Source organism: Pezoporus occidentalis, unplaced genomic scaffold (assembly GCF_034315485.1).
Source record: "Pezoporus occidentalis ecotype Australia unplaced genomic scaffold, CSIRO_AGI_Poc_V1 ctg223, whole genome shotgun sequence".
Classification (NCBI taxonomy): domain Eukaryota; kingdom Metazoa; phylum Chordata; class Aves; order Psittaciformes; family Psittacidae; genus Pezoporus; species Pezoporus occidentalis.
Window position 1 is genome coordinate 1,973,511 of NW_026914106.1, and position 27,529 is coordinate 2,001,039.

General features: G+C 44.0%; 1 long non-coding RNA gene across 1 annotated transcript; it reads right to left on the minus strand.

Annotated features, from left to right (window-relative positions):
* Positions 1–8,957: 8,957 nt before the first annotated feature.
* LOC134164743 (uncharacterized) lies at positions 8,958–26,959 on the minus strand. Its single transcript, XR_009965231.1, has 3 exons — positions 26,277–26,959; positions 10,828–11,024; positions 8,958–9,571 (listed from the first exon to the last, which is right to left on the minus strand). It is a non-coding gene; the product is annotated as an uncharacterized LOC134164743 (long non-coding RNA).
* Between the last annotated feature and the right edge of the window lie 570 nt (positions 26,960–27,529).

Sequence of the window (27,529 nt, forward strand, 5' to 3'; positions counted from 1 at the left end):
TCTGTGTGAAGAGCATTTACACTCTCCCATCTCTGCTCTCCCCATTCATTTTAGTAATTACATGGAGAGAAGCAGCTAACACACTTGTAATTAAAACCAGCAGTGAAGGACTTTTAGGTGTTTTGATACAAGAGAACTGGCATGGAAAGCAAGCAGAGCTCCCAGGAGGGGATTACTGCAGCCACAGGAAACAACTGAGCCCCAGGAAAAGCCCGTGTTGGAGTGCCCACATGGTGCTCAGGAGCACACTGTACACGTGCAGGCAGTGGCAGTGAAAGTCCAGACCATGCACACTCTCTGCATTCAGTGTCTGCTAAAAGATAATCTGATCACAAGACTTAGAGCTTTTTGCTGCTGGAAAACTTTTGTTTCTGTCCACTGAATTCAGCATGGAAAACACAATCTAATTGCTTCACATTCCACTTCATTTGGCATTGCACTGGCAAAGGCTGTAACAGTTATTTCAGTCTGGTGGGTGGAGTTGCTGTGAAAACTCCAGGTCTTTGCGTTTTGCTGATGAATATTCATGACTCAAGCAATCTGCACCAGGCAGACTTTGTGGCCCTTTCTTTCCCTTCCCTGCTACTCAAGCAGCAGCTGGGCAGAATGGTATATTTGATGTGCAAATAATACTCTCATGTTAAAATGAAAACTGGACAATATCTATGCTTAAGCTGGGAGGTCCTTCTATTGAACTCAAGCATTGCATGCTTGCAGCCTAAGTATCAAAGAACTGGATGGCAGAAAGTGGAAACAGTAATAGGGGAGGTCAGATCTTCCTCTGGAGTGTGGGGTGGATTTATAGAGTCTGAAGTCAGAAAAGCTTACCTGCTGCCAACACTGACAGAGGCTGGCTCTCAGGATCCATATGTGGCACTGAGGCATCTGTAAGTGCACATCTGGATCACATCAGTGCAGGGAGGATGACAACCCATGGCACTCTTCACCTGCTACAAGTACCTGGTTGACCTGGATGCCTTTCAGATGAGTCCTCTTGGGGACTGGGAACAAGAACCTCTCTGGCTGCCATCCATAGCCTGGCCATCTTTTCTCTCTTCTCTGTATGGCTTGCTGCATCCAGAAAGTTTCAGACTGTTCTCTGTCTGTGGAATGATGCAGGCTAACCTGTCTCTTCCCTTGAGCTCTGGGCTAGCTGGGGCTTGAGCAAAACACCAACCACTCTAAAAGTAACCAACAGGCTTTGCTTTCTATTAAAAGTGATCTTTGATAACCAGTTTTATGGCTCTATTATTGCCTTGCAAAAAGTCTGAGTAACTGCCACAGCAGACTGACATAATTAAACCACCTAATGATCCATTTGCTTATGTTTTTAAACATGAGCTCTCCGAAACAGGATTTCTATGGATACAGGACTGAATCACCTTGATGAAATACAAGATTCCATTTTGCATAGTGAACTAGTTCACTTCTAAATCCTAACACAAAGGGCAGAGACATCCCCATGGCTTCAGCATGCCAATACTGCTGCGAATGCCCACAAGTGAGTGTGCACCATCCTGCGTTGCTGGACGTGTTAACTAAGAATGCATTCGTGAGCCTTGCCTTGTATTTTCTCTCCCCTGCCCACATAAGGAGTGACAGAGCAGCTCTGGTGTCCAGCCAGGGACGACCCACCACAAACATCTACTTGGCAATATTAAGTAAAAGAAGAAGAAGAAAAGAGTGAGACAGAGCGAAAACAGAGCCCAAAAGTGCAGAGCTGTGATTACTTGTTTTGGTGCAGTAGAAACAAGTGCCCCACGGCTCTGACTCGAGCCTTACACACATGACTGCAGACTGGAGCCTGCTCCGTGCACACGCAGCCGTACACGTAGAGGCAGGCATCAACGCTCCTCAAAGCTCCTTAGTTCCCCTGTGTCAGCAGCCAGCTCTCAGCAGATTCCCTGATAGCACCCTGGAAAACGTCAGCTCTGAAGCTCCCGGATCCCCAGCACCCCTCCTCCTCCTCCTCCTCCACAGGCTCTCTATGGCCACAGTGCCTCATCTCCTCGATCCCCTCCCTCCAACCCCTGCCATCTCCTGTAACACAGGCAGAGCCCCACTGGCCTAAGCACAGCATCAAGCAGTCTGGCACCAGCCCTTCACCGAGGACTTGGCATGGAAAACTCTTCAGGGGCAAGGGCGCTGAGCACCTCTGGAAGCCAGGCCCAGCCTTTCAGTTTTTGACACCAGCCTGGGCAGCTGGTGCTCTCCCTACACCAACTCCTGCCACAATGATGGAGGGAAATGGGCCCCAGGCTCCCCACAGCTCACAGGACTTAGAAATGTCTGCCGTATTATGACAATGTAGCTGCTGTTGAAAGAGAAATAATGTAAGAGTAAAGGACAGAGAAGAGCTCTGCCCAAGGCAGCATGAAAATAAGCAATAGCAGGGCTCTCTGATGAGTTTCTCCAGTGTGCCCTGCCCCTCTCAGGAGACACATCAAAGGGAGACAGGGAAATCAGTCCACGGCAGCGAGCCTGCTGGAGCCCGCTTGCTCAGCACAGGCAAAATTAATTAAGAGGGAGGGTGAAAAGGAGCCAATGCGAGGGTGATTCTGTCAGGGAGAGCAGCTCTGACAGACTGCAAATGCTAATTCAGGAGTTTTGCATCTCTTTCACACCTGCCAAAGAGGGAAAGAGGAGCACGATTCAGGTTTGGAAGAGATACCTGTGAAACATCACGCAGTGCCGCATCTACCGCTGCTTCCTGCAAGCCTCCAAAAACTAAGGGTAGCTCAAGAGAAACTCAGCCCCTGTAGTACAAGGGTTAAGGGAAACACATCAGTGTGTTGGTTACTGCCGTTACAGAAGACAAAGCAAAGGGGAGGCCTCAAACCCAACAGCAGAAGCCACAAATAGGGACCTCTTACCCTGCTATCAGCGGGCATCTCATCAGAACATGACGAACATAACCAGCAAACAACTCAGGAGAGATGAATTCCATCTGATTTGACATAAAAAGCACTCAGACTTATTAACACTGCTTTTCTGTGTACTGAACACTACAGGGTTGGAAACACAAGACCCACACTAGCAGAAGGAAACAAATGATCTTAAAATGCAGGATTTCCAGGCGTTCACGTGCTGTACAGGGAGTCCCTGGAAATGCTCATAAATTAATTAGATTAAAGATGTAAAGCCATCACTCCAGGGGTATCATTGCTCTCCTATTTTTTCTTGCTCATAATTCAAACAGGAGATGAAGCAACTGAGCCCAGTTTGGGACTAATAATTTCTAAATAAAAGATAAATATGTCAAGGTTTCATAAACAGGAAGGAGAGCATGGCACTATAAATAAGCTTTGAGATTTGTTTTATTGTAAAGTTTATCTGGTCGAGCTCCTGCCTTTTACAGAATGCTCCTACTACTATCAGACATTCGGGTGCATTAAAGAATTCCATTGGAAATGGGATTTGCTTCACATCCCAAAGAACTCCTGAAGCACTGCTTATGGGGGACTCTGCATCCCTGCAGCACAGCTCCACTGAGCTGACTGCCCGTGAACATTTAGCAATAGCTAAATATTAGCTATTGCTAATAAAAACATTTAGCAATAGCTAAATGTTCTCAATCTACTCTGAGCAGTCTTTTTGGACTACACTGAATGTGCATCAATCCACGCGTGTTGCCACCTTTTCATTTCCCTATTCATGGATATGACGACCACACTCCTCAAATCCATACAATACACTCAGTCTGAGAAGCTCCCAGGATACCTTCTAAACTCATGGTCCAAGACGTGTGAGGACAATATCCCAAGAGCTGGCAGTCCCTGACTACAAGGCACAAAAAGGCATTGCGCGATGCACTGGTCCACTGGTGTTACGCTTTCTAGGGGCAGAGGGATGACTATCAGGCTACCATCTGCCCAGCAGTTAGGCAAAGTAATGCCTGTTTCATCTAGAGTGTAAAAGGTGTTTTGTGGAAGTCAAACAGAACCACGTATCAGCAACATACATTAACAACTGATAACACATAAATATCCAGTGCATTTAATACTATCAAAGTAATTAGGTGTTGGTTTGCCAGGAATAAAGGTGAGGTTTAAAAATCCAAGATCACATGATTACCACTGAGTAAGACATTCTTGCTCATCCTGAGCACAGGCTAAAAGCAATAGGTGACTGAGACAAGTCACCAGGCTGGAAGCCAAGCTTATTTCATGCACTCAATTTGCAATGAAAATTCTAATGAAGCCATCTCGTCGAGCTAAACCAGTGCTACTCTGGCCAGAGGTCTCCAGCTCACTCTGAGGCAGATCTGGAAGCATTAACTTGCTGAAGGGTCACGCAGTGAATGGAGCACATGCTGCTATAGAGAGTGCTGCAGGAAATGGCAAGACTGCCACGAAAATCTGGCAGTCCAGATGCAAGAAAAATTCCCTTGCCACCCTTGTAACTGCACTGAAGAAAGCGCTTACTAAACACATGTACCTGCTCCACTCAGGCAGAGTTCTTCTATGAGCCTGAAACACTGCATGCACCAAGCTTTTATTGGGTGTGAGAGAGCTGGTGTTAAATGGGGTCAGAACTACACTTGCTCAGGGGAGAAGAAAAGCTCACTTTGAAGCCAGGCTGGTTACCCTGTTTTTCTTCCTACACCACAGCTTTCAGATTGCAGCTAGAACTTGAAGGGAGTTGTTCCCACAAGCTCTCCAGCCCAATGTCTCCACCCGAGAGGCTTGAGTAAATAGCAGAAGCTCTGGATATGAATCAGATGGAAAAGATTCAGGCCTCTCTGCTAGGTCTGAGTTCAAAGGCATCCATGGCTGAACAACTAAATCGAGATCCCTATCTGCATGTGAGGGCAGAATGGAGCGTTCAGTAATAATGAACTGCTCACCCTTATACGCTCATTTCTAGATGCAGTGTAGCAGGTTGCAAGGGGCACCCAGTTGAAGAAGTCCATGTACCCACGGTAGCACAACCAAGAGAGGTGAGGAAGTCTGTTTTAGGAGACCTTCTTGCCTCTGTTTCCTTTCAGTTCTTCAGCTGCATCCAGCAGAAACCTTGGACCTGGCCTCTTGGTGCTCAGCCTCATTGCCAGAGTAAGACCACAGATGCCACAGAACACATCACAGAGCAGAGAGCTCACCCTACAGCCCTTCGGTCCATGGCAGACCTCCTCCTCCTCCTTGTATGTGCTAAGACTCAGAGCAGCCTGTCATCACGAAGGGTGTGCATGATCCATCCCCCGTATGCACATGTCACACCTGGGTTTTGTTCAGTGACACTGTACTCCAACACGCAGGTCACATCTTGACCTGAGTCAAGCAAATTCAAATACACCCATGCTGCAACCACATCTCCCTGCACTGCACCTCCAGGAAGCAAGTCCTGCCATGATGAGTTTACGTGTAAATGGGCAATGAGGGATGCACAACGGGAGGGATGAGTTCACAGGCAACAAAGCAGCTCCGTGTCAGCGCTTGCCTGAGAGCACTGCTGCCTCTGAAGACCTACTGTTAGTGACAAATCGGTTCAGCTGTGACACTTCTGCAGGTCCATGTCTGTGTTGCCTTGTATATGCAAGCACGGCCCTAACTCCTCACCAGCAAGGGTACCCCACTCCTTAGCTGATGCTGGAATACAGCCGGAGCCCACAGCTAGGGTGTGCCTGTACCTCCCTCTGTGAAGCTGCCTGGTTTATTATCTGGAGAACAGCACACCTGGGAAGATGAGCCAAATAAGTATTAGATATAATCAGATACTTTCTGTCTTCAGGTGCCACCCATGTGCACACCTTCCCTACAAGCTGTGGAGTGAACCTGCTAACGATTCTATTAATAACGAGCAGTCTAAGTAGGTGAACTGGATGAACTTGTGTGAAAGCAAAACTCCAGAGGTAGATCAGTTGCTCTGTTCAAAGCAAACAGATAACTATCCCAGGCTGCAGGCAACTCTCCCCCTTTCCCACCTCCTCCTTTGGGACATCTCCAGGCATGTCCAGGGTGGTGCAGCCTGGCAAACAGATATTTAATCAGTGATTTATACATTAAAAAAGAAATCACAAAGCCACCAATGACCCTGGGAATTGCTGGGTGCCAGAATGTCCTCTGAGGACTTCCCTGTGTATTCATCTTCAGGGTACGTGACACTGTTAATGCACAACAGTAGAAGCGTGTGTTCCTCAGGGGGCTCTGTGTCCCCTGCTCCTCATCACCTGCTATCTGAAGTCCTGATCTACCTGCAGGTTCCCAGCAGCTGACTGTGATATCACACGGAGGGGACTGGCTTCAACTGAGAGTACAGCTGCAGGGGTGGTGAGCAATGCCTGAGACACACAGAGCCTACCAGCAGGCACAGCTAGTCATGGACCACAGGAGAAGGATACTGCATCATGTGTGGAGTGTCCACTATTCCCCTTCACCTCTGATACAAAGCCTGAGTTTCGTGTCAACCCAGTGAAGAACAGGGACAGGCTCTGGAGTGCAGGTTGTCAGCTGGTGACTGCACCACTCCCCGGCAGCTCCAGTTGGGATCAAACCATGCACAATCCCATGCAAGCTGCAGTCAGAGTAATGGCAGATGAGAGGCTCTCAGACGTTTCTGTCCCTTGAAACGGATTAAAATCTGCTGCCTTGGGGGTTATGACTGTCAAGAGGCCACAGGCTCAGCATCAGTATGAGCCTGGCACTGCCAGAGGGAGATGGCTTCAGGATCACAAGGAAGAAGTCTCCTCAGCAAGATTTCAGGTGGCTTCAGCTACTGATAAGCTTCTGGGATGCATACACTTCACCTGCCTCTCCTGCCCTCCTCAGAGCCAAGGACAGGACTCAAAGGCACAGGCATGGGTGCCTGAAGAAAACGTGGTGTAACATCTCGTACCACAAGGAACGCTTACGATGAGGTACCTGATCTGAATTCACTTGCACAAAGACTTTGCAAACAGCCCAAAAAGCCTCTTATGCAGGAATATATTGAAGGGTTTGAAAACTAGTAGAAACAACAGGTTTTTTTTTTGTCCTCTGGTATCTAGAGGGCCTTTTTATGCAGCTTTTTGCTTGGCTGCACAAATCCAACACAAAATTAGAAGTTGTATAAGATCCTATAATTTTATTGAAAGGACCAGCTCATTGACAGGAACTGGTCAAACATCATCCTCTGCACATGTCACAACATGTTTCAGAGCCTGCTGACATATTTACTCCTCAGTCCCATTCCTCTTCCCTCTCAGCTAGGGCAGGTTAAGGTCTCCTTACAGTTCTTTTCTGAAGTCCTCTTGAAATGCAGCTGCTACACCAGGGTCTCTCACTGAGATTCTTATGTCAAGCATGTTAAAAAGGACAAATCTTATACATGGTGTATATCATTTAATAACAGCTCTATTAATGTCAGTGAGAGTAACCTCTTCAGAAACAGAAGAATATTTTTCTTTCCAAGCAGCAGAAGAAAATACTTGCTGCAATACTAGATGTTGAGGCCAGGGCATTGAAATGGAAAGGATAAATGATGCATCATCAGAGATACTGTTCTACTGAAAGGTGTTTCCAGTCTCCAAATGGAGCTTTGTTTCAAAATTGCACATTCACCTGGTAACAGATTATGTTGTTTAAAGACAAATAGTGCACCTTTTGCAAACTCTGAAGGGAAAGGAAGGCTGGACAGGCAGAGCACGACTGGGTCCTGCTCTGCCTCTGTGCCAGACACAGATCAAGTACCACACAGAGTATTTATATACTGTTGAATGCATTAGCAAAGGAAAGCAGGAGAAACCAGCACAAAGCCATGTAAAGGGCTCCCTTAATACTGCAGTAACACAGACTGTAATTTGATTTCTCTCTTGGTATGCAAACCTCCTCCTTCTTACTTTCCCAGTCTCCTGCCCTGACCTAACACCAGTTTTAGCTGGGGAGATGTCTATGTTACTGCAGTGAAGATGCTGAGCTCCTTGGTGCTTGCATACCCCTCTTACAGTACAATTGGCAACAACACCCACAGGGCTTTTTCCACCTATACCAAGCTGTTCAAAATAGAAGCCCTGCTCAATACAGGATTTAACATTCCCCTCCATATTAGGAAACGGTAGCTCCTGGCTCCAGTAGCAGTGTTTTCCCCATCTCACCATTACACCACGACTTTGGCCTCTCAAGCCAAAGCCCACATGGTGACACAGTGCTGTCCTGGGGCCCACTGATCACTCACACTATTACAAGAAGTGTCCAGGAAAAGTACTTTTTGTGTGTTTGTGGAAGGCACGCCTGATTCTGCCTTTGCATGAGGATCTGTATTCACTGATGGCATCTTTTATAAACACATCATGTATTCCACCTAAAGGTGCTGTGTGCTCTGAAAGAGCCAAATACATTAGCATTCCTCAACCATAACTTTTGAAGTCAGCATTTGACTATTTTTGCATTTCTTCCAGGTTGTAGTTAGACAACTCCTAATTCTATGGGGAAAGCAAAGACTATAAAATGCCAGAGCTCCACTCTGCTGAAATAACATTAGCGAAATATCAAGTCCTTTATGATGTCATGAGGGATTCCTTAATGTGACTATAGCCTCCTAATGACATCATAAAAAACAACTGCAACATCAGAAAACAGCCAAGGGTCATCAATCAGCCCATCCTCTCCCCTACTCACCAGGGGCAGCAGCCCAACTTGCTCCTATCTGCTTTTTACGAGCACTGCTGTCCGCTGAATAGCACACAGAGAAGAGACTAATAATCATACAAACATGAAGGAGAGCGGTCAATCATCACCTGAAATGTTCAGCACACCTGAGGGAAATCCGGGTGCTGTAGCCTGAAGAGTCTGCAAGCTTAGCATGTAGAAGAGACAACGTGACGCCCTGAGAGGTGACCTGGTGCTCTCTGGGCAGCAGGCAACACCAGTTAGCAACTCAAGCATTCTACAACGTGGAGAGAACGGGACTAAAAAATGAACCCTTTGCTTGCTCTCTTTGTGCTCTAGATGCAAACAAAGCTTCTTCCATATTGTCCGTATTCCCATCTGCATGTCCCATATTACACAGACCACGCTGAAAGAAGGCTTTGCATCCTCAAAGTGAAATGGGTGACAGTCCCAACGAGATGCAGGGACTACCAAATCCTCTGGCAAGAATGGAAACAGCCTCCTCCCCATGTCAAAGTGCAGTGCCTCACAGTTAAAGCCTCATTATGCTCTCTTAGGAATACTTTGAAGTTTTCCAGGCATGGGGATGTCTCAAGGAGTTTCCCAGACTCATAAGAAGAAAACCCCAAGTGACAGATACTGTGGTCTCTAGAGGTTTCACAATCACTCTTGGAAGGTGTTTAAAATGGAGCTTCTGCCAGGGCTGACCAAAGAAAAGGGTTTTCTTTGCCAGCTAAGAAGGGAAAGGATGTGGTTCCTTACCTTGTCCCTCATCATTTTCTGCAGTGCGCTCCTGAACGGGCAGGCTGCACTCAGGGTGCTTCACAGTGCAAGCAGGATTTCCTTCAGGTTCTCTCTCTTTTGTTCCAAAGAGCAGCTGAACGGGGCTCCCAGACACTTGGTTAGTTCAGGGACACCAGAGCCCAGGCGGATCATTCACAAGTCAGGGTGAAGTACGGAGCCAAGGAGCAGGCAGCGCTGCCAGCAGCCTGGAGAAACAAGACATTCAGTACTTTAATCTCAGTGCAACTCTGCCACTTGCAGATTATATAATCCCACTCTCAGGAGAGGGTGACTTGAGCAGCCTGTCACACTCCATACACACATTTCCCATGTATGTTAATTGAGGTAGAAAGCTGTTGGGCAAATGAGCTCGTTGCACCAAAACGTTATTCCTTTTAGCAGGTCTGCTCCTTTCCTGGATCTCCAGTTCCCAAGCCTTGCTCTTTCAGACTGCACATTTCAGTTCCAGGCAAACGAGTGTGTTCACTGAGCTGATCAATTTTGGTTTAGCACGTTGACTTTTGCTTATATTTTAAGGCATGTTGTGCCTCAGAAGGAAATTCTTTTAAGCAGGTTTACTTCCACAACCAGATTCCAATGGAAGGATTTGAAGCTGTATGTGGAGAAGGACTAACAAAAGAAGTATTTTTTTAACAGATATTAGCATCACTAAATCCTGCAGCACACTGCCTGATGCACCTCACTCTAATACTATCCACGCAGTAAGTTTTATCACTTACTTCAGGCAGAAAGCACCATTGTAAGCACTGACCATATTTAATGTTACTATTTCTTATGTAATAAAATTCCCTTAGCTGCGTGTTAGTCTTAAATAAAATCTGGGGTTTTGAGCATAGATTTCTGATTCCATGAAAAGAGGAGAATATATTAAATATAGGGAGGGAACGCTGGTGTCATAGTGCTTCTAAATTCACATATTTTACTTTCTTTAGACAAGTGAAGGAGGCTGAGATGAAGGAGAAGCCTACACAAATCACAATACCTGCAGTCTTCTGACAATCATTTGAGTCTGCATCTTTCTTTTGTAAAGGTAGGAGCATCAACGGTGGAAATAGGGAGTAGATTAGAGATGGACTGGCTCTAAGGAGGCCATCGGCCTCTCTTCCTTCAGAAAGGTAGAGAATAGGAGAATATCATCTTTCCACATACAAACCTAACCACTAATTACAATTCAAGTCATACATTTCCAAGCCAAGCGCCATTCTGGGGTAGCCGATGGCAGTTTGCAAGGGGAAAAGGAAGCTCCTCTAACAGCCTCTGATTTTTGAAAAGACAAACCTCATCTTCCTGAGCCTGCGTTTGCCCATTCAAAATCATGCCCAAATTTCGAAATAAAGAAAAAAATGTGGCCAAATGCATGTCCCTGGGATTCTTCATGGGGTCTGAGGGGCATGGATGTGCGCTGTGCATCCAGCCATAGGATATTACAGGGCATTCTTACCTGTAACAGACGCCAAAGCGTTCTCCATCCAAATTCACCAAAGTTTTGCTCCATTTGTTGCCCCAGCAAAATTCTCCCAGTTCTGGTTTTGGTAAACTTCTGCATCCAAGTCATTTCCCTTGCTCCTCAGGATCTCAGTCACACTTGTGCAATGCTGTCAACCATACCCAGAAGGCACGGAAGTGCTTGAGGTATTCCTGCAATTAGAATTTACAGGGGAAATAATCTCCTGATGATGCATAAAATCTCCAGTATAATTCAGTCTCTCAGAGAACAGCCAGGAAGATCATTCTGACACCAGTAACCACTCCAGTAATGTCAGCAGCCCTGACGCTCAAGGAGGAGATGAGCGACGTGAAGCCAAGTCAAATTCAGGTAATTACTTTTCAGAGCAGAAACACATTTCCAAAAGCATATGCAAGCAGTTTTCATTGCTCCTTTTGACCATTCCCATGTATTATCAATGTCTGTTTGCACTTCATGTCAAAGTCAGGATAAGCTGAATATAAAGAACCAACCCAAAGCAATCCCCTTTCACAAGCAACCTGCAGGAAAATGTTTCCTTAAAGCGCCTCTAAACGAACCACATTGAGAAAATAAAGAACATGATGGCCTGCAAAAGCTGTGTGCTTGCTAGCCATATACTGCTTAAGCACAGTGTTCATAAAAGGGAAGCATAAAATACCCCAAATGGCTGTTGGGAGTGCTGGAGCCAAGTTAGAGGGAATAAAAATGGCCTAAACTTGCAGGTGAGGAAAACAGAGCCTTAGGAAGGTGTATGAGCTTAGAAATGCAGGAAGGCCTCTTAGGAGGAGAGTTCTGTGGAGATGACCTCTGTGATATTGCCAAAGCAGGAAATGAACTAGGACTGTCAAGTGAGTTGCTCTGTAGATGATCTTATCTTAGCCAGAAGTCTTCCTTTTACACAAAATTCGACAGAGGAGATGGCTAATCCCACTGACAGACCATGAGGAAGACTGGGAGCTTGTTATCCATGCTGAGCACTCTCCACCTCGGGCTACAGAACTTCATCTAAGTTCATCTCACAACTCTAAGTACGGTCTTTGCATCAAAATCACCGATCACTTATGCTCCCCTGGCATCTTGCAGTATAACCTTAAGGAACCTGGTCAAACTTCACAGTTGGTCCAGCTTTGAGAGGGAGTCAAACCCAATGCATCTCTAAGTGCCTTAGAAGTGGAATGAACCTGTATTTCCATGATTCCAAGGTGGCTGAACAGAGATATTCCAGGAGAAGGGCTGGAGCAATCTGTGATGCTAGGATGTTCCTTGCTCAAGGGGCAGTTTCCTCATGACCCAAGCTAGTTACCAACTCATATCCAAAGGACATTTGCTCAGTCTGCTTGCCAGAGCTCACAAGACCAAGAAGGTATCTGGAAAAGCTAAAAGGACCTGAACAAGAGATAATGCATATCCAGAAGAGAAAACCACAGTGCTAAAATGTGGAAGCCTACTGAATATGCATTCCTGGTGAGATACACATTCTTCTCTATAGGAATAGTATGTTGCAAAATCTTCAGTAGCCTTCAGAGGTTGCTCCCAGAGCAGCATGTGAACCTGAGGATCATTAAAAGTCTCTGCTGGCAATGGGGCATCTCCTGTTGAGGCACAATATCTCTAATTTGGTCTGTGACAGTAAGAGAGGCAGCAGGAAGTGAAACCCATGCTGCTGGGTGTTAGAAATACCCAGGTCCTGCAATCCTCAACTATTCTTGACTTGTACCATCTTTTGGTTGGGACTGGATGAGCTTTAAGGGAAGCTCATCCAACTGCAGTGATCCTGAAAGACTGTTCTGAGAGGGCAGGTTCCATGCTCTTGCCATGCCTATTCATATGCCCTAAGCCCTTAGCTCAGTTTCTACAGTAGGAGAAAAAATGGGCCATGTGATTAGTTCAGGCTTCCTTTTTATTAAATCAGATCCTCATGTGACTCCTTGACAGAAGTGAATGATAGGATCAAGAGGTAACACTCCCTACACCTCAATTTGGAATGCCTTATTCTTGGGAAAACTCCTTCCATTACAAAGAGCCTGCCAGATGAGCTGTGTTTAGTTTCCAGCTGACACGACAATTCTCTGTACGCTGTTGAGTAAGCCACTCGATCGAGTAAGCCACTTGATCTCCAGCTGCCTCAGTTGCCCATTCCTTCTCAGTGATGCTCTCACTTTGGGCAGCCACAGCACCCACTTGACTTCACCTCAAGGCACTATCATAACAGAAAATAAATATTAATTACAATTACGAGTGCTTGGACGTGCAGGGCAAACTGCGGCCTGCCTCTGGCTGTCAGGAATATGAACTTTGAAACTACAGTTGTGTAAAACTCAAAACCACCACACACATTTATCAAAGACACCATCAGGCAGCAGCGACTCCATCGATTTTCCAGACTCACTGAACCATAGAATGGTGAGGGCTGGAAAGGACCTTAAGATCATAACTACTGTCGCAGCCTTGCAAGGTGATTCCTGGTCATGCACTTTGTTTTGTATGTTATAAACCTGGCAAACACCATGGTATGAGAACTCTTGTCAACGTGTCAGTTTATGTCAAACAAACCCCTCTGAACTCATGCCAAATATAAAGTCAAATGTTTTAATGGAGATATTAATAATCTGTGAATACAAGTGAAAGCTAATGACATTTGTCTTTTATTGGTGCTAGTAATCAGTACTCTCTGTATGCAGATGGCAAAACCCTGGTAAGCATTTGCTGGATTATTAGTGACTCTAGATCGGATATGGGCATCTTACTCAAAGGAGTACACAGAACTGTGGATACTCTGCCCTCTCCTCCCTATGAACATTTGTCAATTCACTCACTGTTTGGTGTATACACATGCCCAGGCTAATGTTAGCTGAGGCTGCAATATAGCTACGTTAAATAATTTTATCTGATTTGTTGGATGATGGTATTTCTAATGGAAAACAACATGGTAATTTCAGAATGTTACTGATTAGATGAAAATGATATTGCATCAAAGTTACTTCCTTAATTTATTCTGAAAAAAACAAGAAGGATTTCTCTATTAAGATGCTTAATTAAAATCTATCTCTCGCCATACAAAATCTATACTTCAGGTCCTGCATGTCATGTCTGAAAAGAACAAAGGCTGATTAGCATCTTTTACACTCTGCTTTGCTTTTTGTCACTTACACATTCATTACAGCAACCGCAGCCAGGTTGCGAAGGTCTGAGAGAAAGGGTGCTAGTACACGGACTGCCTGAGCACAGGCAGAACGAGAGAATGCAGCCGAGCTTTTTAGGTTTATAAAGAAAAGGGGGGGAGTGGATGGAGCCCAGATGGGATTGGGGTGAGGTGTGATGGGGAACAGTTTGCAGTTGGAGGGGATCTGTGGGAAACGCATCCCATAAATAAGGTCAGAGGCACTGATGCTCAAATCAAACTGCTCCGTCACTCTCCCACTTTCAGAGCTCCCTCCCAGACGTAGAAATAAAGTAGGGAAAAAGGCAACGTGAGCACCAGCAATACGGCACATACACACAGCACGTAAGTTTGCTTGCACAAACTCTCACCAACAGGCTCCTATGAATCACAGGTGAAGAAAAACTAAATTCCACCTCTTTCTCAGTGAAGCAGTGAATTACGCGTTGCTGAATTGTAAAAACCCAGATTTCCCAGCCCTTAGAGCCTCCTTCCTTAACATATTACCTGCAGGAAAGCCTGAGAGCTCGGAATCCACATTGCTACACAGTAATGTAAATGTAATTTCATTTTTGTGTCTTAAAAAAGCAAAGTGCAAATAAAAAAGGAGATGTCTCCACACTGCAACAAAGGCAACACCAAGTTTATCTGACCGTACAGTCCCTTATAGAGAATAATTTCTTTTAGCCACATGCCACCTAATTTTGCTGCACTACATGTTTTACACATACACAGCTGAAGATCAGAACGTCTATTGTCTGATAACTCATTGCTCAATTAATTGGTTTGTGTTTAGCGAAGTGGCTATTTCTCCGTGGGGACTAACCACACACCGGCCATGAACTTTAAAGTAAACCCAATTATTAGCTAACAGTAAAGCAACAATCTGTAAGGCACCTTAAAGAATGCAAATCTTCATTGTAAGCTGCTGAATAGGAATGCACAAATAGAAAGATGTCAGCAGGTGAAGTTTCCTTGCGCAGAGAAGTAAAATATGCACAAACGCAGCTTTCCCTCCACCTTCACAGCAGTAACAGTCTATTGAAGAGACAGACCTCAGGTTTTTTTTTCCTCTCATCACTAAGAATGATACCCCGCTGGGTGTAATCAAGATCCATGAACTCAGGGCTTCAGGAGTGTGAATGCTGACATCCCAGGACTGGCCTTGTTTAGCTCTAAGAGTTTCAAATCTATGCTTGGCATCCCACACTGAGGCCTTGCACGTCAGCCTGGGCTATTGATTCTCACTTCTAGCTTCATTTTTAGTTTTATTACCCTCACATCACTATACAGTAGTGAAGCATTCAGCTAAATTTAGGCCATTTATATCACATTTCAGTAAATACGGAGTGGATGACTTAAAGCTGTAAAGCCAAGGTGTTGCACTGACAAGCAGTAAGAAGAGTGCTCTCACACCTCACAGCTTTCATCTCCCTCTAACCTGGTCTCACAGGCACCGTCAGAAACTCAGCCTGTCTGACAGAACTCCTCAGCATCTGTAAAACTTTCCTTTATTATAAGCAATCAAGCTGTAATTTTCATGTTATTTGACAATATTTTACCTGCATTCTCTCAGAATTCAAGTTCCCTTCTTTATTTGCCACATGCACATCACTCTGACAATCCCTCTTCTATATATTGATGTTCTTTTACATATTTGCTGTTCATATGTTACGTACATCAAAATGCCATCGAATGCCAGGGCAGGAGCAACAAGATAGCTATATGTACTTATTCTGTGTGATTAATACTGAATGCAGCCTTGCTCATAATATTCTTGTGTATGATTTTACCTGTAAGTTATTACAAATGGTCTGAATATTTTCATTTCAAATTACCCTGAAGATGTCATAGTGTTTGCTTATTTCTAATATAAGTTTTTCTATCTGTCATCATTTGTCAGCGGTGTCTAGGGCAGAAAACATCCATCTGTACAAAGAGAATCCCCCTTGAAACAGTAAATGCTTTTAAAGCTGGGATGCCGTATTCAGGATTCTAACCTGAAGACCACTGAGCTTCTTGAAGAAGGCACTGTGTTTTTTCTTCATTTATAGTCAAAATTCAGCCATAATCTGGCTTCTGAGGGAATGAAAAGAGATAAAAATATGACTGATTTAGATTGCAAGTTCTAGTGCTTTCTGTAATACACAGGGTTTCCATGCCCACATAAGTCTTTCTCAACATTCACATCATTTATGTGAATTTGGACTTTGTGCTTAAAACCAAACCTCCCCCCCCACCCAAACCCAGAAGATCCACCAGTGGGACCTCTTCAACCAGCACAGCCTGATCCTTCTCCTACCCTCTTAGATCATAACTCTAAGGCTTTTGATTCTCTTAGTCTTGAAACTATAAAAATCTTATTTCTATAAGCTCTTTTATTGTCACCCTCATAGCCAGTGGTGTCATTTTCATTCATATCATTCTGTAGGGATGTAAGAGGAAATGAACCAGACAGAACAGAGCTATAAATAAGATGCAGCTACCCTATTCCAAGTGCAGATTCAACAACATTCTTTTAAGCCCACAAAAATACAATTTGGGAATTATGGGAAGTTTTCTTCTTACTGGAGTTCTGAGATTAGCTTTCATGCAGTGGCCACCCTTTATTATTGACTTATGTGAATAAAAGCTGCATTTGCTGAGAAGTAGCTCTATGAGTACAAACAACAGAGCAAGCTCACACTGCATGTATACATTAGCTTATGCTTATGAGCAAAAGAACTTGAGAATCAGAGAATTCTCAAATACAAAGGATTCCACTTAGAATTACTTAAAATACTACTATAAAGAGCCTTCAGGCTAAAAAAAGGTATTCTCACAGCAAATGGATTACCACTGGTTTCTTAGAGGCTTGCTGAGCAACAGCATGGATTGTTTGCTTTACAGCAAGAGAATGATGTACAATACTGGTTACTTTCTAGCGTGGAATTCTGGAAAAAAACCCCAAACCAAATGGACAATTGTCCACAGGGAGTTTCGCTGGGCTGATGAAACATTACAAATACCAGCTTTCTGTAACTCCTTAGGAACAAACTAGACCTACTGGTCTTCTGCCAGAGACACACTGGCAGCAGCTTTTACCTTCTCTCCAGCTGCCTAACAGGAAGGAGCTGGCTTAACCCAGACTCAGAGGTTGAGCTGCTTCTGCCCCAGCAGGGCAAAGTCACTGGGGAAAACACAGCAGCACGGCTTGGCTGGCTGCTCCACAGAGACCTGGTGCAGAGTCAAAGACAAGGCATTCATGGCACAGTCCTCCCCATGGCATCCCATCTTAACTTTCAGCCATAATAAAGGGACTTTCAGAGTCAGAAGAGCTTTAAGGTCCCTTCCAACCCACATTACAATTCTATGGTCATACTAGTGTCTGAGGCTGCAGTTATCTTTGTAGGAAGAGTAAGCTTCCAGGGGGCACACTTGTCTAAGTGGGGATGCAAAAGGCACCCCTTCAGACATCAATCAGTCCCTCAGAACATCACTGCTGGCACTTAGTGATGAGTTGGAGCTGTGAAGACTCTAGGATTTGATAATTACAATAACCCACGGATTTGCTAAAGTAGAACTGATTCTATATTCTACGACCCTCTCTGAGCCATTCATCCTCTGAATTAGGGTAACCAGACAGAACTTAAAGTTAGAAGGAGTAGGCTGTGCTGAAATAAAGCGTTAACGAAAATGAGGTTTTAACGATCTGGAAAGCAACCTGACAGTACAGCTAAAACCTCAGGGGAGCAGCAACAGTAACCCTGAGTGTCTCACCTGTAATTAAAGTGCTGATAAGCCCAGGTAATGCTGCTTATTAATATTCAATGCAAAAATAGGAGAGGAAGAGGCAAACATGGAATAACAATATTGGGTCTGACCTCTCTCCATACTCACTTCCCATATCCCACGTAGAGAGCAGCATCTCTGACCTAGGCCAAGCCAAGCGTTATGCTGCAAACTGCCACCAATGAGCCTCAGTGGCCACGTTTTGTGGAAGTTTAAGGAAGGGGAATTTTCTGCTCTTGCTAATTTATTCTGGGAAGACGTTGGTATCTAAGGATGAGGTTTTTGTCACGTTATGCATCACTGAGACACTCCAGAGAGGAATGATATTAAAAACCCCCACGAACCGCTTGCTGCCCTAGGCATGTGCCTGTTTTGTTGCCAGTTTGTTTCATGCATAATGGCTCTGTTAGCTCTACAACCTGAAAATAAAGCAATGAAACACACTCTGCAGGGGCCTTTGGGACCCCCATGATGCTCCAGGAACAGGGAACCTCTTTGAGACCTATTACTGGCGATACTCTTTGACCTGTGAAGGCGTAAGTTCCACTACCAGCCAGGGTGGTGCCGAGCCATGGGGACGGGTGGAGGGCAGCTGCTGCAGTGTAACGTTAGACTGTTAAAATAGGTTTAGATTAGACATTAGGAAGAAATTCTTTACTGTGACAACTTTCTGCTTATTTTTGACAGTAAAACCGTTAGAGATGATGCTATGACTAGAAATCCAGAGAGCATTTAGTGTGCAAGGATTCCAAATGTTAGCATTTCTCCTTTAGCCTCTTTTATGGGAACTATTAACTGTAATTTAAGCCCAAACTGTTAAAAGCAGTATCCAGATTTAAGGATTCTTTCATACCAATTAGAAATAATTTCTAGCTGCACTTGAATGGATAGGCTTTTACCTTTTGTTACAGTGGAAAATCACTCATCCACTGTAGCACAGGACATCTGCATAGATTTGTTTCTTATTATCTTTAATGGTATCGGCAAATACAGAGTTAACACATTTCTGCTACATGTATCTGCAGTCGTTGGAATACCAGCTTCTAAGAAAATTCAAGTTTAAGTATTCGGTTAAACCAAAGTTACAATTTAATTAACATACTAGGGAATATTCAAAGCTGATGTCACCTCATCACTCACACTACACTTGGAGGCACAAAGGAAGATCCTCCGACTTGACTCACAAGCAGAAATATCATCACTGCAATCTCTAACGTGCTGGAAGATGCTAACATATGAAAGGCCAACCTGGGCTTTCAAGAGAGTTTTCTTTCTGCTGTTTTTAAGCTCTATTTTCACCCCCTTCCTGGATGTGTACCTGCGCACACAGAAAATACAACTCAGCACGGATAAAAAAAGACTTAATTATTTCATTTCAAAATCTTTGCCTACAGAGGAATAATGGTGAACAATGTTAAATATTCACCATTACACAATTTCACTGGTGGTCCCTGTCAACCACAAAGTTAACCTAAAATGGAGAGCTGAGTGATATTTTTCCCCCTGTGGTTTCTCTTCACTGACTCCCTGAATCGTGCAGTCAAGTCAGCTTGTGTGGGCTCTGACCTCTTAGTTCTCTGCAGGCCACAAGATCATGACCTTATGAAAACTGTTTCTCCTTTTTCTGCCACTGTGGATCACATTCTTAGCTTAGTGGAGAAGAAATCTTCCAGAGAGTCATCACCATTTGTGGAAAAACCAACCCAACTATCAGATCAGAACAGCAAAGGCATCTTGTCTATCATTAGCTTGCATGCATATATTATAAAGAGCTTTTTCTGCTCTAAATGGCAAACTAAAAGGAAAAGGCTAAATGGTGGCCTCCTACAAGCATGGCTGTGCTGCAGGATGAGACTCACCCATGAGGGACGTGATGCAGGTCCTCTCCTGTATAATTGTGTCACATGCTTCAATTTTCCTGATGGCTTTGCGGTTAATGGACAATTTGGAAAGTTACTGCTGGGGAACCATCTGCCATCTCCCACCATCATGGCTTTGAAGAGTACTATGGAGCCTTTATCATGTGAGGCTTCATCAGGTGATGTCCAAGCTGAGGCTGGGAGAGCCTCACCTGCTTTTCCTGGCTCAATAAACTTCCAAACTGGGTTCTAAAGGCTACAAAATGTAAGAGCCGTAGGTAGATTCACAACTCACACTAAAGTTAGCTGGTGTCCTCTGCTCCCTGTCCTATCACAGTGCTGCCCTGGAAGGGTAGCTAAGGGTAAAAACTCTGCATTCAAAAACCCCACAGGCAACTGTGGTGCCTCATGACTATGAAGAGATCAGGAGAAACATTTAGATCAGTGTTCTGCAATGACCAAACCCATGTATTTTTGGATCCAAGTCTTTCTTCCTTCTCTCCCTTCTTTCTAAATACCAGTAGTTATTCGGGAAAGAAACCCCCATCACTAAGCTAATCATAATTTCTGCAGTTCTCAAGTTTTCTGGCATTTTAGGCAATAATGTTGGAAGTCCAACAGCTCTCTAGCAAGACCAGACTCTCCATTAATGTTAATGCAGTTATCCCAAGAGGATTCACTCCAAAACCTCTGACTATATTCTGAAGGGAAAACTGGTGCTATGAGCACTGGGTTTATCTTTACTACCCTCCTTTTTTTCAGCTCCATTTCAGTGACCATATATAATCACAGAAATGTATTTTACATTCAGGCTTTATATCAGCCCCTGGCCCCTTTGGGCTGCTTCTAGCACCTCCCTACTCACTGCTCCAGCATATATTATAAAAGCAATTTTGGCCAACTGCTCCCACAAGAGTGGGCTATGTCAGTGCCTTGCGCTGATGCAGCCGGACAAAGGAAGGGGACTCTATTTGTGTTTCCCTCATGCCTGATGCACACCACCTCAAAGAAATTGCTTTCAAGTGCTTCACTTTGATGAGGGGAACACAACTTCTGTTTTCTTTGGGTTGGGTTTTTTTTTGCCTTGAAAAGTTATGAAGATTTTTGCACCAGGAGCTGTATGTACTTACAATGAACACGAGGAGTGTGCAAACCTTCAAGTCAATTCGGCTCCTCCATGCTCCTTCCATGCATAAAGAAGACACCAACTGAATTTAGTTTGCTCTTTGTTGCACACAGGTGAACAGGCTGGTGACCACTTCAGTATGAGCACAGCTCCTTTAGAAATGCTTTAATACTGCAGCAGCACACGTTTAAGTGCATGCACAGTGATTTTTGCAGTAGAACTCAAGAAATCAGCTTAAAACAAGCATGTGGGATGACTGGAAGAAAGGCTGAAATAAGCAGAAACACACTCATGTCAAGAGACTCCAGAACTGTGACACCAGGTAATTAAACGTTTAGCTCAGCAGTAGTCATTTTCTCCCCTTTTTAGTTCTTTCACATGGCATCAGTATTGCACTGCAGAAATGACTGGTGTTCAGCCACCACCATTCCATGTGGGACGTTTGCCTTAACCTGGTTGACAAAATATTTCATAATTCAAAGGGGTTTTGGTGGGTTTTTCCCACACATCTATGGGGCTTTAACGCCACTACTTCCGTTTGCAAGAAGCCAGGTACCTTCCCTGTATTCATAGAATCATAGAATAGTTTATAACAATATATTTAAAATAATATATTTTATCCCAGCAGTGAAGATAACCAAAGGTCCTTACAGAAGCACAATCATCAGCTATTAATTTCTTCAAGATAGAATCATAGAATCATAGAATAGTTAGGGTTGGAAAGGACCTTAAGATCACCCAGTTCCAACCCCCCTGCCATGGGCAGGAACACCTCACACTAAACCATCTCACCCAAGGCTTCGTTCAACCTGGTCTTAAACACTGCCAGGGATGGAGCATTCACAACCTCCCTGGGCAACCCATTCCAGTGCCTCAGCACCCTCACAGGAAAGAATTTCCTCCTTATATCCAATCTGAACTTCCCCTGGTTAAGTTTTAACCCCCCTTGTCCTCAGAGTGCTGTAAAAACAAACTGTACAGAAGGCAGGCTCCCAGCAAAAGCTGGACTGTAAAACATAACAGAGACAGGCTGGAAACATGCAGCTTGTAGTTATGCCTGTAACAAAAACTTACCACAGGTACTGTAGAATACACAGGTATCAGTGATAGTAATGGAGAGGTCATCTTTATATGGGAAATTATGTTACATGGATCTTTCTTTGTCCCCCAAACTATTTGAGCTGAAAATGCATTTAATAGAAACATGGGATTTAGAATTCGAGTACGTTACAGTAGGATGATTGGATGTAGAATCCTCCCAGCTTTGTTTCTCATTTTCACTTTAAACCATTTTGTGTTTCTTTCCATTCTGGCTTTACTGTCTCCAGTCCTGCAAGCCAGCTGCCAAATCTCCCCATTTGTGGGCCAAATGGAGTCATGAAAGCCCTTTCATATGTGTCTTGTGCTGTCATACCTCCACACTGTCTCCTCCTTCTATCAGTAGAAGCAAGCTTGCAGCACAGCACTCGATGAGAATGTTGCCTCTGGCACATTCAACAGGAGTTGGTAATGTCAAGGAAAGATTACTGAGCAGGGCAGAAAGCCTGGCTCTCCTCTCCAGTGTTACAAATACATGGTGAAAGCGCAGGATGAGTTTTGCATTACTCAATAAAACTGTTTTGGAGAGGACCACAGAAATTGAGAAGTGCTACGTCAAGATTTTACACATGCTCTGAAACGCAGGGCAATGATGGTCTGGTTGATGAACAAAAGGAGTCAACAGGGATTTCCTCTTAGCACAGCAGTATTCAGCATGCCACACTAGTCCTTCAAACACTGTCTCAGACTTGCCCTCCTTTGGCATTTGGAAGCAAACTGGCCTTCGGATGCTAGGGCAGAGACATAAATACTTGATCTGCTCTGACTCCTCAGAGCTCCTCGTTTCTTCCAATACCAACAAGAGGACTTTTTCCTATTGATTGCTTCTTGCAATTGAGCTTACCAAATAGAACTTCCCTCAAATGATTCTTCCAAGTAATCTGATAGAAAACTAACCTTGTTATATTTATTGACAGAACATTGAAATAAATATTATAGGTCTGCAGGGAATGTTTCAGGTCATTGATTAGGTTTTTTTTAAAGGAACTAACAAATGCACTGTATCCCCGTTGGTAAATTATGCTGGGAATAATCGGAAAAAATGCTTACCTTGTTCAAACTGCATCTCAAACCCAACTTCTTCCTGTCCCCAAAGAGCAGGCACCCTTTGAATAAATGTGATCTTGAGCAAACAATTTGCAATTTTAATTGTTTGCAGAATTCTCCTTGTGCAGGAAAGGAAAAGAAACCAGTTTGTGCCTTTACCTGCAGCAGGGAGAAGATGTGAAGTTTGGAACACGTCATTTGTTTCTCAGGAATGGGAAGGGTGTGGAATCAGCCACTGGGAGTTTAATACATTTCACTGAAACTTTTAGTATCCTTCACTACTTGTTTCTACCCTGAAAAGCTTTTTACAAATAAGGCAACGCTCAGATGCTTACATGAGGTTTTGTCTCTTCAACAGCACGACTTGAAGAGCCACCATCCACAAATAGCCAAAGAGCTGCTTTTGCAAGACTTAGATTCAGTCAAATAAGCTCCGAGGGCAGGTTCTCCGACTTCCTAGAGACAATCATTCGAAGTAACAGGAGATGATAAATGCAAATGTATTAGAGCACAATGCCACAGAGCTCCCCAAAACACTGTCACTTGCATTATCCGAACAGCCTGACATCACCTATTTCACTATGAGGACCTAACAAGACACTAATGTTTTTAGAGGCTTTAAAACCTGAAACTAGACCTTGAACACAAACAAACAGGAAAAAACCCCAACCCAACCAACCAAAGGATCCTACAGTTAAAGCTCAGACCACTTGTGAAAGCTCACTGCGGACATGCTACGAGCTGCATCTCAGTTTTATTCACCTTGAGGGTCCCTCACCGAGTCAAAAGCATTGCCACAACTGTGAGGAAGCTTTCTGTGATTAGAAGACCAAGGCCTAGTTTGACCAGGGATAGAATATGATTATACTCCTCCCACAGGACCAAGCATGAACCTCATCTGTATATGGCTTCTAGCTAAAGAGCACTGCTACTGAAAGTAACTTATTCCTTGCCAGGGGTTATATCCAGTGTCTTTTCTGTGGACATCATGTATAAAGCTTTTGTACACTACTGAAAAAAGAGACATGTGAAGCCTTCTGGATAGGATCTGCTCATGAGGAACTGCAGGATTCTTTTCAGCTCTATTCACTGTTAGAGCTCTACTGACTGAGCATGCAGACTCCGAATTCTTGCCATAAAGAATCATTTCATACAAGTTTTGCAGCAACAGTAATGTCTTCCCAGCATACTGGGTTTTGATTAACCTCGGAGAGCATTTATGAATTCACACTGTCCAGGAGGGTTACATGGAGATTAAGCCACTGCTTTTGATGGAACTTTTCCTACTGACATTGTACAACTATTCAAAGGGATAAACACTTATGAAGAGAGGAAAATAAAAAGTACCTCTTACTGGCAAAGCTGGTCATCATTTGGTGCTCATGGCTCCTGGTACCCACTGACTGTCCCTCCTGGAGAGGCATATGGCTTTCCCAAATATTACTAAATGCTTTTTTAATGGTCCCAGTGGAAATGGTTTAGAAACAAACACGAGCACAGTTTCTTACTGCTGGATGCCTTGTGTCTGTTCGTTCAATATGTGTGTTCACACACATGCACAGGGGAATGCCCTACTCCATTTAAGACAGCAGAAACTCTCTGCACTGTGTTTTACTCTGTGAAGGGTTATGTGTACTTTGTGGAGGGTTAGTATAAGAAGAAATGGAGAACAGTATGGTCACTCTTTCTAAAGCCCTTTTCTGTTCCTTAAGTAAAGGACCACAGTCTTCTCACAAGCAGCATGCAGACTTGCTTCATGTATTGACTTGAGCATGTACTGACAGTGCACAACAGCATAACGTGTCCTTTGTAAAACCAGAAATCCTTCAAGATCTATGCATGAACTTTGAACAACAATATTTACTGGAAAATGCAGAATAGCTCCAGTTGGAAAGGGACTACAACGATCATCTACTCCAAGTGTTACCTGGTCTGGGAAGCAAGTCACAGGGAAGCGGTATAACCAAGATGTACTTTGGGCCTTGCACACTGCCACCTCGTGGTAATTCAGCCCCAAATTCTAGAACTACATGAGCCCCAGACGCTAAACGTTCTTTTGAATATGAAAAGGCAACAGCATTTCCTGGCATCACCTCCTAGAAACACCAGCGAGCCAAAATAAGCATGTAAGTTATACAAACCCTGGTGCTGCTTTCTGCTTTAAAGGAGCTGTTCTTGTTGCATCACGTAGTGGCTGCCTCAAAAGACCAACTCACTAATATCAGGCTTTCCCATACACAGACAGCATCTGTTACACTGAGGGTCTGTGAATTCCTACAGCACCATTCATGATGGAGTCATTAAGAGGGCTGGATACTGAAAGGTAGATCATTATTTAAAATGCCATTTTAGATGAAGCTAAATTGAAGCAAGGCAGTCAAATGACTTCCAAACTCCCAGATGGGTAGGAAAAGAAACAGGAACCACTGAAGCCGACTGTGGTAACATTTACACTACACCAAACCTGTGTTAACTACAGTGAATTTGAATAACAGAGACTAATAACATACACACAAGACAGACTGCAGTAACCACAGAAACACTGCGGCCCCTACATGCTGCCCACCCTGGTTCAATTCTTCTCCTGCAGGAATTGGTCCACTCATTTTTGAGAACACGTGGATTACAAATTGAGGAAAAAGAGAAAATCCATTGGTGTGAACTGGCACAATTCCATGGACTCTGTTGGGAGATACCCAGGTCTGCAGCAGGGAGTGACCTGCATCAGCGTGTTCAACAAAGAGAACTCGCCCTTGGTGTGTTTAAGAAAGACCAACATCTGGGCAACAATATCAGTTTAGATATGTATTCACCCAAGTTTTCCACGGTGTCTTGCTCCCCTCTCTTTCAAAGGCAATTCACAAGAGTTGTTCAAATGATCAAAGACAGCCATTGCCACTTTCTTCTCACTAGAAAAGGCAGCATTGGCTACAAGTCCAATACTTTTTGCAATGCTTTTTCTCACAGCAGTTTTGGGGTGATGTGAGCTGCAACTTGCACACGGAGTTAATCACACTGCTGCACATTTTGCTTTCCAGAACCTCGGGTAATTGGCAGCACAAGGCAACCCTTTATAATGTAATACCTTATGCTGGGCCACCATACTGTGAGACCACAGAGTTGATAACTCACCTACCAGGAGCTGACAGACTACACTGGAAATTGGAAGAGAGAGAAGGGAAAAAAAAAGAGGGGGGGAAATAAAGAAAGAAAGAGGGGGAGGGAGACAGAGAAATACATTTTTAAAGATAACCTGGAGGCAAATATAATATTTATACTTATTTATCCTCACAGCACAATCATAAGCCCCAAAACATGTCTAATGAGGTGGAATTGCAAAATGGCCATGAGTCCTCCTTACTTGGCTTCTCAGTGGTCTCTTAGCAGTCACATGGATCTGTATTTTTCAACTATGTGACTGCTGCAGGCAAAACTCCTCTAAGTAAGAGCGAGAGTCACAGCAAGTCCTTAACTCCCAGTGGTATTCAGCCACAAAAATGCCAACCTAGGGAAAATGAGAAGACAGGCAAAAAAAGTTGCAGGGGCAATTAAGCTCTGCAGACAACTGCACTTAATGCTTGGCTCACATCTGCAGGGCGTCCTCTGCTCCGATGAACTTTCATTCACAGCTTCCCTCAACTCTTTGAATGGCCTCAACCCTTCGAGCCTCCATAAAGAATCAGAAATATGAAAGAAATCAAAACATGTCAGAGAGTTCTTCAATGTCATCACAGAGGAACAAGCCTCAACTTGGTCAATATTGTGCCTTCCACCTGTCTTTTAGCAGATTCCAGCTTTATTTCAAGCCTTTTTAGAAAATATGTGATACTTCTAAAACTATTATCCTTGCTTCTAGTCTGAATCTACCCTCTTCTAGTTTAAAGCCATTCCCCCTTGTCCTGTCACTACCTGCCCCTATCAAAAGCCCTTCTCCAGGGTTCTTGTAGCCCCTTTAGGCACTGAAGCTGCTCTAAGGTCTCCCTTTAAGGAGCCCTCTCTTCTCCAGGCTGAACCAGGCCAGCTCTCTCAGCCTGGCTCCAGAGCAGAGCTGCTCCAGCCCTCTGATCATTTTTGTTCTTTCTTAAATGTCCATTTTTTGTAGATGTCAGATTTGCAGCACTTTAGAACCAAAAACATTCCCTCCCCAACACAAAACTACCTGTAAGGCATCTTTGGCATTACAGATGCACCAGGGGTCTAAGCTGAGCCAGCTGACCACCACTTACTTGAACACCGTGGTTCTGAGGAGCCTCTTTTCCTCACTGCATTGCAATCTGTTGCAGGTTCAGCTATATCAAAACCAGAAATTAATACTACTGAAGGCTGTAGAAGTCAGTGTGAAGCTACTTTTAAAACTATTGCATGAATGACTCACTCATATGGAACAGACAGACTGCAATAAAACAGACCCCCAAGAGGTGCCATGTCATAACGCTGTGCACTGAAAAGATGCTCTCTGATCTCTCTTCATACTGGGTGTCACAATTACATTTTGTAATCAGTAAGCTTAGTATCTTTCAGACTTCATCTGACATTGCAGATTTCTCCCCGTTTCCCATCCAATTCAGTTACTGAAAGTCAGTAGGAATAAACTTTATCCTTTCTCTTTGGAAA